This window comes from Chlorocebus sabaeus, chromosome 11 (assembly GCF_047675955.1).
Source record: "Chlorocebus sabaeus isolate Y175 chromosome 11, mChlSab1.0.hap1, whole genome shotgun sequence".
Taxonomy (NCBI): Eukaryota; Metazoa; Chordata; class Mammalia; order Primates; family Cercopithecidae; genus Chlorocebus; species Chlorocebus sabaeus.
In genome coordinates, this window is record NC_132914.1 from 53,265,794 (window position 1) to 53,279,774 (window position 13,981).

The following is a 13,981-nucleotide window of genomic DNA, read 5'->3' on the forward strand; positions in this document are numbered from 1 at the left end:
TACTCTAGTTTTTCCTCTTTTTTTTTCTTTATTCTCATATCAACTAATGCATTTGTACAGGAAAGGGGTCCCCATCCAGACCACAAGAGAGGGTTCTTGGATCTCATGCAAGAAAGAATTCAGGGCAAGTCGCAGTGCGAAGTATAAGCAAGTTTATTAAGAAAGTAAAGTGGTGAAAGAACAGCTGCTCCATAGACAGAGTAGGATGTTCCTGAAAGTAAAGAGGAGGGGCCAGGTGCGGTGGCTTGCCACACCTGTAATCCCAGCACTTTGGGAGGCCTAGGCGGGTGGATCACCTGAGGTCAGGAGATCCAGACCAGCCTGGCCAACATGGTGAAATCCCATCTCTACTAAAAATACAAAAAGTAGCGGGGCATAGTGGTGTGTGCCTGTAGTCCCAGCTACTCAGGAGGCTGAGGCAGAAGAATCACTTGAACCCAGGAGGCAGAGGTTGCAGTGAGCAGAGATCATGTTACTGCACTCCAGCCTGGGCGACAAGAGTGAAACTCTGTCTCTCTTTTTTTATTTATTTATTTTTTTTTGAGATGGAGTCTTGCTCTGTCACCAGGGTGGAGTGCAGTGGTGCGATTGATCTTGGCTCGCTGTAAGCTCTACCTCCTGTGTTCAATTGATTCTCCTGCCTCAGCCTCCCGAGTAACTGGGACTATAGGCACGCGCCACCACGCCCAGCTAATTTTTGTATTTTTAGTAGAGATGGGGTTTCACCATATTGGCCAGGATGGTCTCGATCTCTTGACCTCATGATCCACCCCTCCTTGGCCTTCCAAAGTGCTGGGATTACAGGCATGAGCCTCTGTGCCCAACAAAACTCCATCTCAAAAAAAAAAAAAGAGGAGGAACACATTCACTGTAGGTATAATGCTTGTATATATGGAGAGATGTGCTTTGCTACAAGGGTTTGTGATAAAGGATTAATTATCTTCATTACTATATTTTGTAAGAATCGATATTATCTTTTATTAGTTATTATTATTGTTTCCTTAACCATACACATCTAGAAGCTAAAAATGCCTAACATTCTGAGAATGCATCCCAGCAAGTCCCGGCCGCCTTTTCCTAGCCCTGCTCAAAATGGAGTCACTCTGGTTCAAACGCCTCTGACACATTGATCTAACCCAGTGAAAGGCAGTCTTAGGATTTGAACCCAGATCTCTGGGGGAGTTCCAAAGCCTTTGTTTTTTTCCCCTCATTCTAGGGGGTCAAGAGAAAAGACAACGTTTTTTTTTTTTTTTTTTGGAGACAGAGTCTCTGTTGCCCAGGCTGGAGTACAGTGGCACTATCTCAGCTCACTGCAACCTCCATCTCCTGGGTTCAAGCGATTCTCCTGCCTCAAGCCTCCCAAGTAGCTGGGATTACAGGCATGCACCACCACGCCTGGCCAATTTTTGTATTTTTAGTAGAGACAGGGGTTCACCATGTTGGCCAGGCTGGTCTCGAACTCCTGACCTCCAGTGATCCAGCTGCTTCGGCCTCCCAAAGCGCTGGGGTTATAGGTGTGAGCCACCGCGCCCGGCAGAGAAAAGAGAACTTTGATAGGAGGCCTGGGCACTGTGGCTCACACCTGTAATCCCAGCACTTTGAGAGGCCAATGCAGGCAGAATGCTTGAGCTCAGGAGTTTGAGACCAGCCTGGGCAACATGGTGAAACTCCATCTCTACCAAAAAAAAAAAAAAAATGCTGGGCTTGGTGGCAAGCACCTGTAGTCCCAGCTACTCTAGAGACTGAAGTGGGAGGATCGCCTGAGCCCAGGAGGTGGAGGTTGAAGTGAGCTGTGATCACACCCACCACTGCTCTCCACCCTGGGCAACAAAGCAAGACACTGCCTGAAAAAAATAAAAAGTAAAAGACAGGAAGAGGGAACTCTGCCAAATAGTGTATAGAGGGCAACTTGGGTAAGAAGCAAGAGAAGGCCATAGGATGGGATGCTTTCTCTGGAGCAGTGTCAGGAGCACGTACCAGGGCCCCAGAGTAAGGGGAGGAAGTAGAGACATCCAGGTGAGCAGAGGGAAAGCTGAGGTGAAGGCCAGGAGGATGGGACCCTCCTAGAGGAACACCAGGGGAAGGGGCTGAAAGCAAACTAGCAAGTGCAGAGTGGTGGCAGCAACTTGGTAAAGCAACAGGAGAAGAAAGGACAAGGCCAGGGAAACCCAGAGAACAAGCCTGTGTGGAGTTGGAAGCCAACGCATTTGTTACAGGAAAGGGGTCCCCATCCAGACCACAAGAGAGGGTTCTTGGATCTCATGCAAGAAAGAATTCAGGGTGAGTCGCAGTACAAGGTATAAGCAAGTTTATTAAGAAAGTAAAGTGGTGAAAGAACAGCTGCTCCATAGAGTAGGATGTTCCCAAAAGTAAGAGGAGGGGCCAGGTGCGGTGGCTCACCATGCCTGTAATCCCCGCACTTTGGAAGGCCTAGGCGGGTGGATCACCTGAGGTCAGGAGATCCAGACCAGCCTGGCCAACATGGTGAAACCCTGTCTCTACTAAAAATAGAAAAAGTAGCGGGGCATAGTGGTGTGTGCCTGTAATCCCAGCTACTCAGAAGGCTGAGGCAGAAGAATCGTTTGAACCCAGGAGGCAGAGGTTGCAGTGAGCAGAGATCATGTTGCTGCACTCCAGCCTGGGCGACGAGTGAACCTCCGTCTCTCTTTTTTTTTTTTTTTTTTTTTTTTTTTTTTGAGATGGAGTCTCGCTCTGTCACCAGAGTGGAGTAGAGTGGCGCGATCTTGGCTCACTGCAATCTCCACCCCCCGGGTTCAGGTGATTTTCTTGCCTCAGCCTCCCGAGGAGCTGGGACTACAGGCACATGTCACCACGCCCAGCTAATTTTTGTATTTTTAGTAGAGATGGGGTTTCACCATATTGGCCAGGATGGTCTCAATCTCTTGACCTCATGATCCGCCCCCCTTGGCCTTCCAAAGTGCTGGGATTACAGGTGTGAACCACCATGCCTGGCGAAACTCCATCAAAAAAAAGTAAGATGAGGAACACATTCAACCTAGGTACAATGTTTGTATATATGGGGAGATATGCTCTGCTACAAGGGTTTGTGATAAACGATTAATTTTCTTAATTACTATATTTTATAAGAATCGATATTATCTTTTTCTATTATTATTATTAATTTGTTTCCTTAACCATAAACATCTAGTTTTTTTTGTTTTGTTTTTTGTTTTTTTCGAGATGGAGTTTTGCTCTTATTGCCCAGGCTAGAGTGCAGTGGCACAATCTCGATTCACCACAACCTCCGCCTCCCGGTTTCAAGAGATTCTCCTGCCTCACCCTCCTGAGTAGCTGGAATTACAGGCATGCGCCACCATGCCTGGTTAATTTTGTACTTTTAGTAGAGCCAGTATTGTGCCACTGCACTCCAGCCTGGGCAACAGAGCAAGACTCTGTCTCAAAGAAAAAGAAAGAAAGATGAAAATGTTGTGGAGATGGATGGTGCTGATGGTTGCACAACAATGTGTATGTACTCAATGTCCCTGAATTTTACATTATATATATTTTACGACACACATACACACAAAGAATGACCCACTTCTACAGCCTGGAAAGTTGACACAGAGCCCCATGTGTTTGCTGGGCCGAAGGATAGAGGGGCCTCTTAGTGGGAAGTGGTTGATCTCAGACCTGGCCCTTCACATCCTTCAGATCCTCCAGCACCTGCTCCAAGTGCCTGACATCCAGATATGCCACCAAGCCATCCCCGCCGGCCCAGGCTGCTGCCCCTTGGTTGTCTGGCACCAGCTGGGGATAGGTGCACTGTGGCGGGGGACCCTTGCCCCTCCGCGCCAAGCAAAGCCAGGTTGCCCTCCAGCTCCACCACGCCTCAACCTAGGCCCAGCGACACAGCATGGGGACCACAGACATCTCAAGCAAAGGTGCAGCCTTCTGAGAGCATGTAGGCATCAGCCAGACCCAGTGCCATGCACAGCAGCTTGTAGCCAGCACCCAAGCAGAGGAAAGGGTAAGGGGATTTGAGGAAGGTGAGGAGGAAAGAAGGGATCCAGAATCAAGGGGAAAGAAGAGTTGAGGAGAGTTGGGAGAGGGGTGAAGAAAAATGGGAAAGTGGGAGACACAGAGGAGGGGAAGGATGGGGGGAAGGGGAGGCAAAAATGCATGAGGGATCAATGCTTCTTGGACTTCGATTTAAAAAACATTTTCTTTAATTTTTGAAAAATAGGTGTAAGAGAGGAGTGGGGAGAGGGAAGAGAAGGAGATAGGGATGGGAGGGAAGAAGGAAACAAGGATGCATCATCAAAGCCATCTCCCCACTGGGGAGGGTAAGGAGAATGGTGGATAAAATTCAAGGTCCAAAGGTCGGGTCTGAATTGGGGGCCTGAAATTTAAGTCCAGAGGCCTCAGCTTTCGATAAGGAGAGAGGCACGGTGCTTGATGGCATCTCTCAGACTGCAGGGTGAAGGAGGGACTGCACCTGCGCGTTCGAAGGTCCTGCTGGCAGCAAAGCTCATAGACCACCCTGCGGGGCTCCCCAGAGAGTGGGTTATAGGCCCCAGCACTAGCACTGAGTGCAGCCCCCAGGGGAATACTGTGCATGGGCTCCACGGCGACATCACCACTACGTATTACCGGTTGGTGGAGACTGGGGAACACAAAGGAGTCTCCAGGCCAGGCGCGGTGGCTCATGCCTAGAATCCCAGCACTTTGGGAGGCCAAGGCGGGTGGATCATCTGAGGTCAAGAGTTTGAGACCATCCTGGACAACACGGTGAAACCCTATCTCTACTAAAAATACAAAAATTAGCCAGGTGTGGCTGGGGCGGTGGCTCACGCCTGTAATCCCAGCACTTTGGGAGGCCAAGGCAGGCGGATCACGAGGTCAGAAGTTCGAGACCAGCCTGACCAACATGGTGAAACCCCCATCTCTACTAAAAAATACAAAAATTAGCCAGGATTACAGGTGCATGCCTGTAATCCCAGCTACTCAGGAGGCTGAGGCAGGAGAATCGCTCTAACCCTGGGGGTCAGAGGTTGCAGTGAGCTGAGATCACACCACTGCACTCCAGCCTGGGCAACAGAGTGAGATTGTCTCAAAAAAAAAAAAAAGCCAGGCATGGTGGTACATGCCTGTAATCCCAGCTACTTGGGAGGCCGAGGCAGAAGAATTGCTTGAACCTGGGAGGCAGAGGTTGGTTGCAGTGACCCGAGATCATGCCACTGTACTCCAGCCTGAGCAACAGAATGAGACTCCATCTCAAAAAAAAAAAAAAAAAAAAAAAAAAAAAAAAAAAAAACAAGGAGTCTCCACTCACTGGGTGTGGACATCTCTGCTCCAACTTTTTGAGGGAGGCCACACCCTTCATAATTGGCAAGACTGCATTACTATGGTACCCAGAAGAACATATTGCCAAAGTCCTCTTATATCTCACTTCCAGGAAAGTGGGGCTCAGAGAAGTAAAGCCACTCACTCAGGGTCAATAGGTCAACCTGCAGGCAAGAATCAGGGTCTTTTTTTTCTGGAGACGAAGTCTCACTCTGTCGCCCAGGCTGAAGTGCAGTGGCAGTAGGCTCCCCAAAACCTCCACCTACCAGTTTCAAGTGATTCTTCTGCCTCAGCTTCCCAAGTAGCTGAGATTACAGGTGCCCACCACCACAACTAGCTAATTTTTTAAATTCTTTTTTTTTTTCCCCCTCAACAGAGTTTCACTCTTGTTGCCCAGGCTGGAGTGCAATGGCACGATCTCATCTCACTGCAACCTCTGCCTCCTGGGTTCAAGCGATTCTCCTGCCTCAGCCTCCTGAGTAGCTGGGATTACAGCTGTCCACCACCACGCTCAAGTGATCCACCTGCCTCGGCCTCCCAAAGTGCTGGGATTACAGGCGTGAGCCACCACACCCTGCCAGGGTCTTGATGTACCACTCCAGTGCTGTCACACCTGCTGCCAGCAAGAAGCTCTCTGCGGCCAGAAGCCCTGGTGTGAGACCTGGTTCTGCTGCTCACGAATGGGGTGACCTCTCCCCCTGAGCCTAAGTTTTCTCCCAGTTGAGTAGGAGGAAAACAACTCCCTTCCCTACCTCACAGGGCAGTTGTGAGGATTACAGAATAAATTAAGGGAACTGGTTTTATCTTTAAGAATGGTGGCCGGGCCGAGCGCAGTGGCTCACGCCTGTAATCCTAGCACTTTGGGAGGCCGAGGTGGACAGATAGCCTGAGCTCAGGAGTTCAAGACCAGCCTGGGCAACACAGTGAAACCTCATCTCTACTAAAATACAAAAAATTAGTCAGCCATGGTGGCAAGCACCTGTAGTCCCAGCTACTCGGGAGGCTGAGGCAGGAGAATTGCTTGAACCTGGGAGGCGGAGGTTGCAGTGAGCTGAGATTGCAGCACTGCACTGCAGCCTGGGTAACAGAGCAAGACTCCATTTCAAAAAAGTCAAAAAAAAAAAAAAAAAATGGTGGCTGGGCACAGTGGCTCACGCCTGTAATACCAGCACTTTGGCAGGCTGAGGCGGGCAGATCACCTGAGGTTAGGAGTTCGAGACTAGCCTGACCAACATGGAGAGACCCCGTTTCTACTAAAAATACAAATTAGCTGAGCGTAGTGCTGCATGCCTGTAATCCCAGCTACTGGGGAGGCTGAAGCAGGAGAATCACTTGAACCCAGGAGACGGAGGTTGCCATGAGCTGAGATGGCACCACTGCACTCCAGCCTGAGCAACAAGAGGGAAACTCCATCTCAAAAACAAACAAAAAAAAAGAATGGTAAGGCTTGGCTGGATGTGGTGGCTCACACCTGTAATCCCAACACCTTGAGAGGCTGAGTAGGAGCCCAGGAGTTTGAGATCAGCCTGGGCAAGATGGTGAAACCCTATCTCTATTAAAAAAAAAAAAAAAAAAAAAAAAAACAGGGTCAGGTGGGGTGGCTCACGCCTGTAATCCCAACACTTTAGGAGGTCAAGGCGGGTGGATCACTGGAGGTCAGAAGTTCAAGACCAGCCTGGCCAACATGGCAAAACCATGTATATACTAAAAATACAAAAAAATTAGCTGGGCATAGTGGCATGTACCTGTAGTCCTAGCTACTCGAGAGGCTGAGGCAGGAGCCCGAGAGTTTGAGATCAGCCTGGGCAAGATGGTGAAACCCCATCTATTTTTCTTTAAAAAAAAAAAAAAAAAGAAAGAGGCCGGGCGCGGTGGCTCAAGCCTGTAATCCCAGCACTTTGGGAGGCCGAGACAGGCAGATCACGAGGTCAGGAGATCGAGACCATCCTGGCTAACCTGGTGAAACCCCGTCTCTACTAAAAAATACAAAAAACTAGCTGGGCGAGGTGGCGGGCGCCTGTAGTCCCAGATACTCAGGAGGCTGAGGCAGGAGAATAGCGTAAACCCGGGAGGCGGAGCTTGCAGTGAGCTGAGATCCGGCCACTGCACTCCAGTCTGGGTGACAGAGCAAGACTCCGTCTCAAAAAAAAAAAAAAAAAAAAGAAAGAAAAAAAATCAGGGTCCGGTGGCTCACGCCTATAATCCCAACACTTTAGGAGGCCGAGGCGGGTGGATCACCTGAGGTCAGGAGTTCAAGACCAGCCTGGCCAACATGGTGAAACTCCATCTCTACTAAAAATACAAAAATTATCTGGGCGTAGTGGCATGTGCCTGTAGTCCTAGCTACTCAGGAGGCTGAGGCAGGAAGATTGCTTGAAACCAGGAGACAGAGGCTGCAGTGAGCCAAGATCATGCCACTGCACTCCAACCTGGGCAACAGAGCAACACCCCTGGATCAGCCCATCTGCCAGCGTTTTGAGGTCCTTCTCCAAGGACCTCAAAAAACAAACAAAAAATAATGATAAGGCTTTATCATACCCTATTTTTAGACTCATGGGAATTTAAATTATTTTGCTTTGAGAAATATCTGGATACCCCACCCCAACTGACGTAGCCAAGGTAGGGGTGGGAGGGATAATCCAGCCTCCTGCCCCTCACACTCACCTTGGCCTTGGCCTTGGCCTAGACCCCGCAATTTAAGCCTCAAGGTCTAGCTCCTCTTGCAACCCCACACTCCAGCCCCACCCCTCACCAGGATCTGTCCTCAGGGCCCGCCTCAATTCCTTTCCCCATTTCTCGGGCCCCTAGTTCCTGACCTCTGGCCCCTCATTGTCACTCCTGTCCCAGTCTCTTCCAAGCCAGTGCCATCATTAACAAGAGGTCCATCCAAATGCCCAGCTGGTGAGTGGGCAGGATGAACAGCTCCAGCCCATCCAGCTTGGGAGCCTCGTCCAGGCTCATGTCTTGCTTATGCACTCCCTTGGCCAGGATCTTAGCTGATATGTGGTTCTGGCCCAGAACCAGCCGCAGGAGCACAGAGGTATCTACCTGAGAATCACAGAGCCTCACAACTGAAGTTTTTCTTAGGATGGAACAGAGATGAACATAGGAAAAATGACAAAGAGGTGATGCTGGGGCTAGGTGGTTATCTCAGGTTTCTGTTCCTTGGGACTAAAAGGTCAAGAGGCCTAGGCAGGGGCTCAGGAAAAATTAAATTCATGTATTCATCCATGTATGGGGAGCCTAAACATGGAGATAAGGAAGACATGTCCCTCCTTCAGGGTGCTTACAACCTTATAGACACAGACAAAAAATATAGTGTGGCGAGAGGGCTATTACAAAGAGAACCCCTGGATTCTGGAGGCTGCCTAGCACAGCCTGGGGGATGCATTGGGGCAGCAGAGGACCTGAGATACCTGCCAAGGAAGGGCCTATGGCAGACTCACCCAGGCTGTTCTCAAACTGGTTGGGTTCTTCCCCATGGATGTGGTCTTGCCGCCCAGGGAACCAGGGGTGAGGAGTGCTGGCACGCCTTGGTAGAGCCCAGACCAGTTTCTCCTGCCCTCACCAATTTCAAATTCCCATTCCCAGATCCCAGCCAGACCCTCTGGTTATCCTCACACCCTCACCGTTCACACACACACACACACACACACACACACACACACACACACACGCCCCTCATCTGACAACTTTGACCTTCACTATCCTCTGCTTTCTCCTTCGTTCCCTCTGGAGACAGAATTTCCTCTGAACACTCCTGCAGTTCCCTCCTGCTTCCCAGCAGCTCCCTCACCTGGCAGCCCAGGCCGTGCTTTGTCGCCTCCCGGATCAGCCCATCTGCCAGCATTTTAAGGTCCTTGGAGAAGCTGACATTTCACTCAGACCCGTTCTTTTCCTGGAGCAGCAGCTGGAATAGTGGTGCCTCCTGCTGGCAGCATTGGTCACTGCCAGAAACAGGGCCTACAATGAGGACCCACCATGGGTCCGGAGAGGGAGCAGTAGGTGAGAACTCAGGAAAGAGGTGGGGACCCTAGGGAGGCCAAGAATGAAGATAAGAAGCAGCTTGCACCCAGTGGAGTTGTAGAGCTGACCTGCCATGAGAAGGGGAGAGGGGACAGATTGGGGATGAGCAGGAGGGAGGCCAGAGGCAAAGGAAGACATAACCCCAAATGATTCTTAGAGTCCCCCAGTTGTATCCTGCCACAGTGCCCCCCACCCCAAACACAAACTCTTTGACCCCCTTCTCCCAACTCCCAACTTCTCTTAGAGGGCCTCGGGGCGAAAGAGGTTAACAAGACTGCCAAGTGATCCCAGCAAGATAATTGTAGGGTTTAGAATGTGGTGTGGGAGAGGACAGTAATTACAGTGACATCCTCTCTGGGGCTGCAGGATTTGTGGGCAGAGGACTGGAAGGGGTCCACTCTGCTAACATACCATCCCCAGCCCAGAATAGCCTCCCCACTCCCCCAGAGGCACATGCAGGGAGAGCAGGAGAGCTGGGGAGTAAACCTCAATGAGATGTAGCCCTTCCCCTCCTTAGAAAGCCCTGCAGTGCCAAAGAATGAGTCCACTGACCCTCAAAATAGAAACTTTAGGAGAAAAAAGGAAGAAGAGATAGAATTAGGGATCCTCCCCAGGGAGGAGAGAAAAATAGCTACTCCCCACTGAGCCTAGCTCTGATAGACCAGGCAGTTTGGGTGTGGAGGTGGCCATTGTGGTGAAGGTGCAGGGTGGCAAGAGTCCCTCCTTACAGGGTTCCCTTACAATGGTTCTCCTGTTCTGGCAGCAGCACTTCTGATCATAGTCCAGGCAACTCTGGCCTCAGACCCTGGTGACAGGCTCCAGGGAGCTGCAGCTCTTCCTGAGGATGTAGCAGACCATCTACCCAAGCACCTCTCTCTCTAGCAGGTCCTGAAACCTCATATACCCCCGCGGAACACAGCCACCTTCTCTCCTGGCAGTTCATACATTTTAAGTCTAAATGCCTCCCTTAGGCTGTGACCCACATTTGCTATGAACCAGTCAGGACCTTGAAGAAGGCGGGCCTGAAGGTTGCCTGGGTAACTCTGGGAGAGGGGCACCCTTGGCAGGAAGACAGTTGCCAGGGAGACTAGGACAGTGGGCGGGGCCCCAAACCTTAGCATGTACTAGGATAAGGAAAGATCTAATGTCCAGATCCCTCCAAATTTCTTTTCTGTAAAGCCACCAGTGCCCCATTTTTAGGGAGTCTGGGGCAGCTGGAGTTCTGAAGCTCCTAAAAGAAACCACCCAGGGGTTAGTTCCTGAAACTCAGGGGATCCCAACAGGACCATACCTGAGGGAACTCAAGGAAAGAGGCAACATCTAGGAGGCACTGGAGAAAGGACAAGGCTTAATGCATTATGATATAGAACTTTTCGAACTAAATGTCTAAAATGAAAATGTACAACGTATGCAAAAATAAAACAAACCATGGTTTTAGTTCCACTTCCAAGGAGCTGATATTCCAGATTCTACCATCAGATGGCAGTCTTGTCCTCTTATTGGATTAAGTTTAGTCTTGGAAACTGAGGAGGCTATCAGGAGATATAAATCCTTTCTGTCTTAAATGTTCCTGACTCTAATTCCCTGTATTTGGCAGATACCAATAATCCCTCATATATACAAATACACTGTTTTGTTTCCCCTACGCAAACTCTTATCAAATTCATTTAGCAGGGCTCATTCATTCTTTATTCAAAACTGTTAAGGAATACTTTGGTGAAAAAGTTCTTGCTCATTCTGGTCTCCCAAGGTCAGGTTACTACGTTGGAGTAACAGCAATAACTAATGCATTTAGAACAGTTTTTCAGACATTTAATCCTCATAACCTTATGAAATAGGTACAATATTGTTATCCTTGGCCAGGCACAGTGGCTCACACCTGTAATCCCAGCACTTCGGGAGGCGAGGCGGGTAGATCGCTTGAGGTCAGGAGTTCAAGACCAATCTGGCCAACATGGTGAAACCCCGTCTTTAATAAAAATACAAAAATTAGCCAGGCATGGTGGCATGTGCCTGTAATCCCAGCTATTCAGGCAGCTAAGGATAGGTGAATCGCTTGAACCTGGGAGGTGGAGGTTGCAGTGAGTCGAGACCTCGCCACTGCACTCCAACCTGGGTGACAAAGCAACACTCCATCTCTCCCTCTCCCTCTCTCTCTCTCTCTATGTGTGTGTATATATATATACACACACACAATTATCCCCACCTTACAGGTGAGGAATCTGAGGTATAAAGAGGCTTAATAACTTGTCCAAATTCACACAACCAGAAAGGAAGAGAGCTGGGACTTGAGCCCAGCCAGCCTACTTCTAGTCTAGAAGCTAGGTGATTAATCTCCACACCTCACAGAATGGTGCAGATATATCTGGAAGAAGCAGCTACTCTATACCTGAAGTCAGGAAAGGATTCTTGGATGGGATCTATGCTGAGACCTAAAGAAAGAGTAAACTTGGCCAAGAGATTGGTGGGTGGAAGGGAGTGGAAGCAGTCGGGTGAGTTGTTCCAGGAAGAAGAAACAACCTGTGCAAAGATTCAGAAATGATCAAGAGGACAAGGGTGAAACACAACATTCAAGTTTCTAGCCTGGATGATTGTCATTCACTAAAGTGAAAAGCTGCAGGAAGGGACACATTTTAGGGAGAAAGAAAGGAGGAGTTCTCTAACCTGTGATGTTTGAAGTGCCTTGAAACACCCAGATTGAGATACCCAGGAGGCATCTGGCCTAGAGTTCTGGCTGGTCCTGTTTTCTTTCTCTCTCTCTCTTTCTTTCTTTCTTTCTCTCTTTCTTTCTTTCTTTCTTTCTCTCTCTCTCTCTTTCTTTCTTTCTTTCTTTCTTTCTTTCTTTCTTTCTTTCTTTCTCTTTCTTTCTTTCTTTCTTCTTTCTTTTTCATCCTTCCTTCTTTCCTCCTTTCTTTCTTTCTTTCTTTTTTTTTTTGACAGAGTCTCACTCTGTTGCCCAGGCTGGAGTGCAGTAGCATGATCTCAGCTCACCACAACCTCCACCTTCCAGGTTCAAGCGATTCTCACACCTCAGCCTCCTAAGTAGCTGGGATTACAGGCACATACCACCATGCCTGACTAATTTTTGTATTTTTAGTAAAGACGGGGTTTCACCATGTTGGCCAGCCTGGTCTCGAACTCCTGACCTCACGTGATCCACCTGCCTCAGCCTCCCAAAGTGTTGGGATTACAGGCATGACCCACCGCGCCCAGCCTTCCTAGTGTCTTTTCTAGTTTATTTGTTCTCTGAGGAAAGGAGCTGAGTCTTACTTACTTTTGCATCTCGTTTATCTTTGCACCTGCCGCTAGATACATGTTTGGTGAGGAAGTGAAGTCTGTACTACCTTCTCTAAGGGAGGAGGAGAAGAAGGTGACACCAACTTTGCTCTCACAGCCTTTCCAATTTTGCTGAAGAAATGACATCAGAGAAACATTTTAGAAAATAGGATATGCTAGAATATGTGCTAAAGGCAATCACTGCTCTGGAAAATCAGAAAGGAAAGGAAGAATCATGAAAGAGAAGAAGCCCATGAAGGCCACTATCAATTGCTCATATGTAATCCTCACAACCAGTTAAGGGTAGGAATTGTGACCCCCATATTATAGATGAAGAAACTTGATGAGACACTGAAATGCCCATGTCTTGGTTGAAAGCAAGGGAGGGAACAAGCTGTCTAAGTTTTTATTCCAGTCTGCTTTGGTTTCAGTTTCTGTTGCCCATGGAAATGGATTGTCTCTTCAAAGCTCCCCAGCTTGCCCAGCTTGGTCCTCCTAACCTCTACCCAACCTCCTCCCCTCATACCCAGATCCCCAGTTTCTTCCCTTATTCTACTCCAGTTCCTCAACCCAACTGTATCCTTATGTCTGGTACTCCTGATGCCTATGCCAGCCCAACTTTAAGATATCTTATTGGGCTTTAATTCCAGAGAGGAAACCAATGCCCCTCTATTCTGAGAAGCCCAATAATAAAGTTCATCAATTTATTAAATAAACATTGTGGATGCCAGGAAATTGGCAAGACCTGATTCCTTCAAACATTTTCTTTTTTCTTTTTTTTTTTTTTTTTGAGACGGAGTGTCTCTCTGTCGCCCAGGCTGGAATGCAGTGGCGCCATCTGCCATCTCAGCTCACTGCAAGGTCCGCCTCCCCGGTTCACGCCATTCCCCTGCCTCAGCCTCCCCAGCAGTTGGGACTACAGGCGCCCGCCACCACGCCCGGCTAATTTTTTGTATTTTTAGGAAAGACGGTGTTTCACTGTGTTAGCCAGGATGGTCTCGATCTCCTGACCTCGTGATCCACCCGCCTCGGCCTCCCAAAGTGCTGGGATTACAGGCATGAGCCACCGTACCCAGCGTGACCCAAACATTTTCAATTTGACTATTGCTCCAGGGCTTTCAGATCCAGAAATAAGCCTGGAAAACCTGAAGTCAGAAGTTAAGCACCTTCAAAACAGTTTTTCACCTTAGTACTGTTCTACTCTGCTCTCTGGCTGTGTCCAGGGTCACACCTGAAGACTAGGGCTGGTCCCACATCTGTATTTCATCTCGTGCATCTGAGCGCAGACTTCTCTCCCATGCTCACCCTTGCAACCTCCATCCCCTTCTCAGACTTCTCAGACCCTGTAGATCCAAAGATATAGCTAGAAATCCAG